Below are 6839 nucleotides of genomic sequence, written 5' to 3'. Positions count from 1 at the left end.
CAATGGAGAGGCAGAGGGCGGCTAGGGGGAAGAGATGGGGAGGGAAGGAGAGTGGGGGAAGGGGAAGGGGTGGGGAGGAAAAGGTGAGGAGGGTAGCTGGTGGGGAGGGAACAGAAGGGATGGAGGAGGAGGGGTGGAGGAAGTGGTTGGGACAGAGGGGATGGGGAAAAAGTGGGGTGGGAGGGAAATGGGTGGGGGTAAGGGTGGAAGGGGGAGGATTTGAATGGGAAAGGGTGGGGAGCGTTTGAATGGGAAGGGGTGGGGAGGGAGGAGGAAGGGATGGGAGGGAGAGGAAGGTGTAAGGGTTGGGGTTGAAGGGGAGGAATTGGAAGGGATAGGGAAGAGTGGGGAGGAGGAAGGGGTGAGGAAGGAGTAGGGAGATAGTGTAAGTGGTGAGAAGGAAGGAAAAGGGTGGAGAGGAAGTGGAAGGGGTGGCATGGAGAATTGGTGGGGAGGGAGAAGGGGTATGAAGGAGAAGGGGGTGGGAAGGAGGGGTGGGGAAGGAGAAGGGGGTGGGAAGGAGGGGTGGGGAAGGAGAAGGGGGTGGGAAGGAGGGGGTAAGGAGGGGTGGGGAGAGAGAAGGGGTGGGGAGGGAGAAGGGGTGGGAAGGAGGGAGAAGGGGTGGGAAGGAGGGAGAAGGGGGTGGGAAGGAGGGGTGGGGAGGGAGAAGGGGTTGGGAAGGAGGGGTGGGGAGGGAGAAGGGGTGGGAAGGAGGAAAGAGCGGGGAGTAGCTTGGGTGAGGGGGAGGGGTAGGGTGGGAAGGGTTAGGTGGAGGAAAGGGGTCGGGAGTTGATGGGAAGCCCCATAGGGAAGGGAGATTGAGGCAATATGGCAGGGATCACCAAACATTTTAGACCATCAACCTTTTCAGAGACTATGTGGTCCCTCGTCAACCCCCAGGCATGGAACCCCGGTGCTGGAAGGGGGAGGGGATGGCCCGGATGTAGGGCTGGTGGGGAGGAAGGGGGGCGCTGGGTAGGGTGGCCAGGCTGTCTGGGTTTTGAGCCCTCTGTCTGGTGCCACCTCAAACTGGTCGTTAATTTGTCCTATTGGAGGTAGTCCCTACACTCCCAAATAGAAGACAAATTAAGGGGCAGAAAGGGCACTTACCTGTTAAATGTGGCGTCCCAGGGTCCGCAAGCCTTGTGTGGCCAGCTGGCGAGTGCGTGATGGGGGGAATATGTGATGGGGATGCTCAATCTCTGGCACTGTTACAGCGTTGCGCCTATCACTACTCTAAGCATGCTGCCCAAGTGAATAATTCTCTTGTAGCAAGAAAATTGCTTCCTGAAAAAAATGGGTATTATGATGGACAACTGAACACAAAGATAATTTCAGATTTGCTGTATCATGTAGGAAGAGAAACATTAACTTTTTATTGAATTTAGCATGTTTAATCACATAATGATGCTGAGATATGGCATTAGTTCAACTGACCTAAAAATGTTTGCTGCTGAATTTCGTTTCAGTGTCGGCCAGCACTGATGGATTCCAGTTGCCCTGATACCATTTTTCCATGGTCGCATTGTCCCGGTGAAACCTTTCACTGTGTCTGTCACTGGTGGCACCAAGATCAGACATGAAGATGTCCACGTGCGAAAGCAGAAAGTGAATTTTCAATGACATGCTGCACTTCATTGGTTTTGATTACTTGAAGCGCGTTGTCAATCAGCTGGATGTCTTTTGGTGCTCTGTAGTTGCCAAGAAAATTCTCAACAGCTTTAAATTCCTCCCACCGAGTGCATGCCTAGGCATGCTTGGACTGACCAAAACAGGACGCTTTCTGGGCAATATACTAGTAGACTGAAATTATAATGAAATCACAAAAAATATTCTATCTGGAAAAATGGCACATGATAGGAACATTTTAAGTTAATTTTCATGATTGGCAGGCGAAAATCCTTAAAATCAGATGTTCTTCTATTGTAACGGATTTAAATCTTCTAGGTTTATGGGGTCCTTTTATCAATTATTTTCATAATTTATAAGATCACTTAAGATCTTGCTTTGTGAGTTTGTGTTTTCTTTTAATGGTAATGAAATTAAATGTTCTTACCAGATACTACAGAAGGGAAGGGGGCAGAATTTACAGTTTAGTTTCATAGATACTTTTTTTTAATTTAAATTAGCCAAATGTTGTCAATGTTTGTGTTTGCTACCTATTAAAAATTATTTGATATATAGTTTTATTTTTCTTATACAACTTTTTTCAGTATATTCCTTTTTATATAATTCTTTTGATTAATGTACTATTTCTGTAAAATCCAATAAAAATATTTCAAAAAAAAGCAAAATCTTTGATGTCCAGTGTTATCTATCGCATCAATGCCCCTCATGATTTGATATACTTGTGTAAAGTCTCCCACACCCCACTGCAACAATCCCAGCCTCTCCCTGTTCTCGCGAATCTGCCCTGCTCCTGGGTGACCAGAACTTGCCCTATGCTCCGACCAATAAAGGAAAGCCTGCCAAACCTTGTCACACTGTCCTGGGACATTCATGGGATGAAAGAGTTTGATGTGAAAACAAAGGGATTCTTGATCTCCCCTCTTCAAATACCCTTCGGCTTACGAAGTTGTGTTGACCCATAAAAACCTACTCAACAATCTCACCCTTCCCTCCCTCTCACACACTGCTTGTGTCACATTCAGGAACCGTGAGGTACAGTTGCAGCTCTAAAACTCACACCGAGTATTGCATCCAGTTCTGGTCACCTCGTGACAGGAAGTATGGAGATGCAGAATCACTAAGTTTGCATATGACACAGCAGTAGTTGACCTCATCAGCCACAACGATGAGTCGTACAACAAAGAGGGGAAGAGATGAGGAGCTGGCAGGGAAGGAGACAGAGTGGGGAGGAAGGAAGGCAAGGGGTTCGGGAGGGAGATAATCTCCTGAAATGGTGTGAAAATTCTCATGGACAAGACAAAAGAGATAATTGTGGACTTCAGGAGTACCAGGAACGACCACTCTATGCTACACATTAACAATTCTGTAGTGGAGACCACTAAGTTACCCAGAGTCCACTTAACTAGTGACCTATCCTTGAATCATATCTCCTTACTTTGTCAGGAAGGCTCTACAAACTACATTTGAGGCAGGAACCATTATGTCAACATTCTACAGGAGCTCTATCAAGAACATCCTGGCCAACAGCATCAGTGTGGAACAGTTGCTGTCAAGCATCAGATCAGAGGTCAATTTCTTTTTGATGTGAAAAGGAAATGGGTACATTTTTGCATTCTACTTGGCAGTGTCCTTGAGTTAAAACCTTTTTGGTTAGAAATAGGTCATTTATTGGAATGAATAACAGGGATTAAATTCCCACAGGATCCAATGTTATATTAAGGGTGTTAAACCTAAATTTAAATTGATTATGTTTCAAAATAAGTTTCTTTAAATTGCTTTAGCAATAGCAAGAAAATGTATTGCAAATCCGATACAGGTTTGGATATAGAAGGATGGCACACATAAGTTTGGAGTTAACACTGAGAAAATTACATAATTCTGGAAAACATGGAGCCTTTATTTATAAAGTGTGGGTGTGAATATTTAGATTAAGCTGTGACATTCCCTTTCTCCTTAAGATCTCAGTATATTAAACTTTAAAGTGATAGAGGTATTAAAAATAACAAAACCCTTCCTACCTCATAACCCTCCATTTTTCTTTCATCTATGTGCCTAATAACCTCTTAGATGCCCCAAATGTTTCAACCTTCACCACCACCCCTGGCAAGGTATTCCAAGCACCCAAAAAAAATCTCCCCTAAACTTTCCTCCCTTCGCTTTGTACATATGTCTTGATGTTTGCTACTCCCATCGGAGTTTCAGGCAGACCAAGCTGATGGTCTTGCAGCAGTTCTAGATGTCTGACTCCGGATGCTCTACTCAGGGGACCACCCCGCAGTATTCGAATTCATCAAGTCTTCATCTCTCTGTTTTAGCAGGATGTTCCTTGCTAACCACTGCCTGATGGTCTTGTGGTCAAGTGTTTGTCTATGAAAACCTTCCCACAAAGGTGATGTGGCCAAGTCCAGCTGACTGAGATGTTGAGCGGCACCGAGGCCAGGCACATCCTTCACAACACCCGAGACAGGTAGAACCTCAGCACATACTGGCACTTGGTGCCCCTGTACTTTGGTTCCATGCACAGCCACACTCGATGAGGGCCACATTGGTTACGCTCTTGCCCCCATTGTCTGGTGACGTACGTGGGACTCCTTTGGACTCTATCCATTCTGGACCCCACGTGAATATGAAAACTGCTCTGGTAACTGCCAAGGCGGAGGTGTGGGGAAAGGGTCACACCTGCACCATGTTCAGCAGTACCAAGAGCACCAGGTTCTTCCCCGTTACGGAGAGGGAGTGCCATTCCCACAGACCCAATTTCTGGTGGACCTTTACAATCCACTCTAACTAATCATCCTTGTTGCACACCTCAGCCCCACCAAGCCAGTTCCCCAACGCCTTCAGGTATTCAGATTTGACCGTGAAGAGGATGGAGACTGATTTAATGAAGTGCATTGCTTCACTCTTGTTCCGGTTTACCATGGTGCCCGAAGCAGACTCAAACTGATCGCAGATGCTGATCAGTCTGTGGACTGATCGTGTGTCTCAACAGACAGTGACCATGTACACTGAGGTCAAGGCCTTCCTCCCTTCACTGCCTGGCAACGTCACGCCTGGCAACGTCACTCCTGCCCTCGTCCTTCCTGATGGATTCAGCAAAGGACTCCATGCAAACACACAAGTATAACTGGAGAGATCGGAAAACACTGCCTAACTCCAGACTTGAGGAGGAAGCTATTTGTTTCCCATCCATTGATTTGGACTGTGCTAATGAAGTCTGAGTAATCCATTTCCGGATTCCCTCCCCAAAACCCATTTAGAAGAGCATGTCCATCGCGAACGCATTTGATATCTGGTCAAAAGCTTTTTCCTGGTCCAAGGTGACCAGCCAGGTGTCCATCTCCCTGTCGTGCACAAAGGCGAGGGTTCAGAGATTTTCCTGTCTGAAACATGCAGGATTGGTCTGGGTGAATCATCTGCCCCAAAGTAGACTTAACCCGATTGGCAAATGCTTTGAACAGGATTTTATACTCAGCTTTTAATAATGATCAGGGTCTCCAATTCCTGATCCCCTCCTTATCCCTTATTTGAAGATAAGGGTGATAATGCCCTTCCTCATGGTCTGACATACTGCCTGCCAGGAGCATAGCGTTGCATACTTCCAGCAGGTCCTGGCCCACCCACTTCAAGCCTTGTACAGCTCAGCTGGTCTCCCAGAGCTTGGGGGAGGGTTCTCTGTATTGCTCCCTATCTCCCCGAGCTGGGGGTCTCTGGACTGCTCCCCATCTCCTGGATCCACCAGTGCCACAAGACCACCCAGACAGAGAGATCAGTGAGATCACAGGTAGTTTTGCCAGGGTGGGGTCCATCCAGGAGCTCGATAAAAGGGAAGGGAGATGGATCGCATTCAGTGGTCTGCCAGCAGGACGTTGCTGAGGGAGCGGATTCTCAAGGGGTGAAGGCGCTGGTCGTTCCATCAACTTAGGAGGGGGACAGGGCCCAAATTGGAGCAGGAAGTGGTCATTGAGGGTAGACATGGCAGCTGACTTGAACTATCGCAGGGACACTGAGGGCTGGTACAGGTGGGTAAGGAGGTGACAATTGTGTTCCGACGAGGGAGTGCTGAGGGAGAGGCCACATGGTGGAACTTCAAGGCAAGAGGCCGATGATATGGCACTGACTGCCCCTGCAGGGAACACGCCCACAGATATCCAGCACACAGCATCTTCGTCCCACTGCCATCAGGAAGATATGGAGGAACAAAATCAGACTGCCAGACTGGGAAATGGCTTCTTCCTACAGGCTGTGAGATTGACAAAGCAACACGAGTTGGATGGGTTCGTGGAATGAAAAGGTTGAGAGGGATATGGACTGAATGCAAGCAGCTTGGCCAGCAGAAGAGAGGGGCCGAAAGGCCTCTTTCTATGTTGTCTATATGGACCAGTCTTTAGAGTTCGAACTTTAAAAAACCAAACCATTTTTGATTTAATGACAACGGTACAGAATAAAACTAGAGACAAGATGTCTGCCCAGCAGCGAGCGTCGAAGGCACTTCCTGAAATGGAGGCACTGAAACCACAGGAGGTTCTAGCCGGAATGAGGCCCGCCTTCATCCGGAACGAGGAGAGGTGAGGCAGGGGAAATGCAGGGAAGGGGGGAGAGGGGAGAAGAAGGTATGGCAAAAGAGGGAGGGAGGAAGAGGGGGGTGGGGCAAGGGGTGAGGGGTAAAGTGGAAGAGGGTAAGGCAAAAGGGGGAGCGGGAGGGGGAATGAGGACAGGGAGCGGGGAAGAGGGGGGGAGGGGGGAAGAGGGGGAGGGGGGAAGCGGGGGAGGGGGAAGCGGGGGAGGGGGGAAGCGGGGGGAGGGGGGAAGCGGGGGAGGGGGGAAGCGGGGGAGGGGGGAAGCGGGGGAGGGGGGAAGCGGGGGAGGGGGGAAGCGGGGGAGGGGGGAAGCGGGGGAGGGGGGAAGCGGGGGAGGGGGGAAGCGGGGGAGGGGGGAGCGGGGGAGGGGGGGAGCGGGGGAGGGGGGGAGCGGGGGAGGGGGGGGAGCGGGGGAGGGGGGGGAGCGGGGGAGGGGGGAAGCGGGGGAGGGGGGAAGCGGGGGAGGGGGGAAGCGGGGGAGGGGGGAAGCGGGGGAGGGGGGAAGCGGGGGAGGGGGGAAGCGGGGGAGGGGGAAGCGGGGGAGGGGGGAAGCGGGGGAGGGGGGAAGCGGGGGAGGGGGGAAGCGGGGGAGGGGGGAAGCGGGGGAGGGGGGGAAGCGGGGGAGGGGGG

This window comes from Narcine bancroftii, chromosome 5 (genome assembly GCF_036971445.1).
Source record: "Narcine bancroftii isolate sNarBan1 chromosome 5, sNarBan1.hap1, whole genome shotgun sequence".
NCBI lineage: Eukaryota > Metazoa > Chordata > Chondrichthyes > Torpediniformes > Narcinidae > Narcine > Narcine bancroftii.
This window is presented reverse-complemented; position numbering follows the sequence as displayed.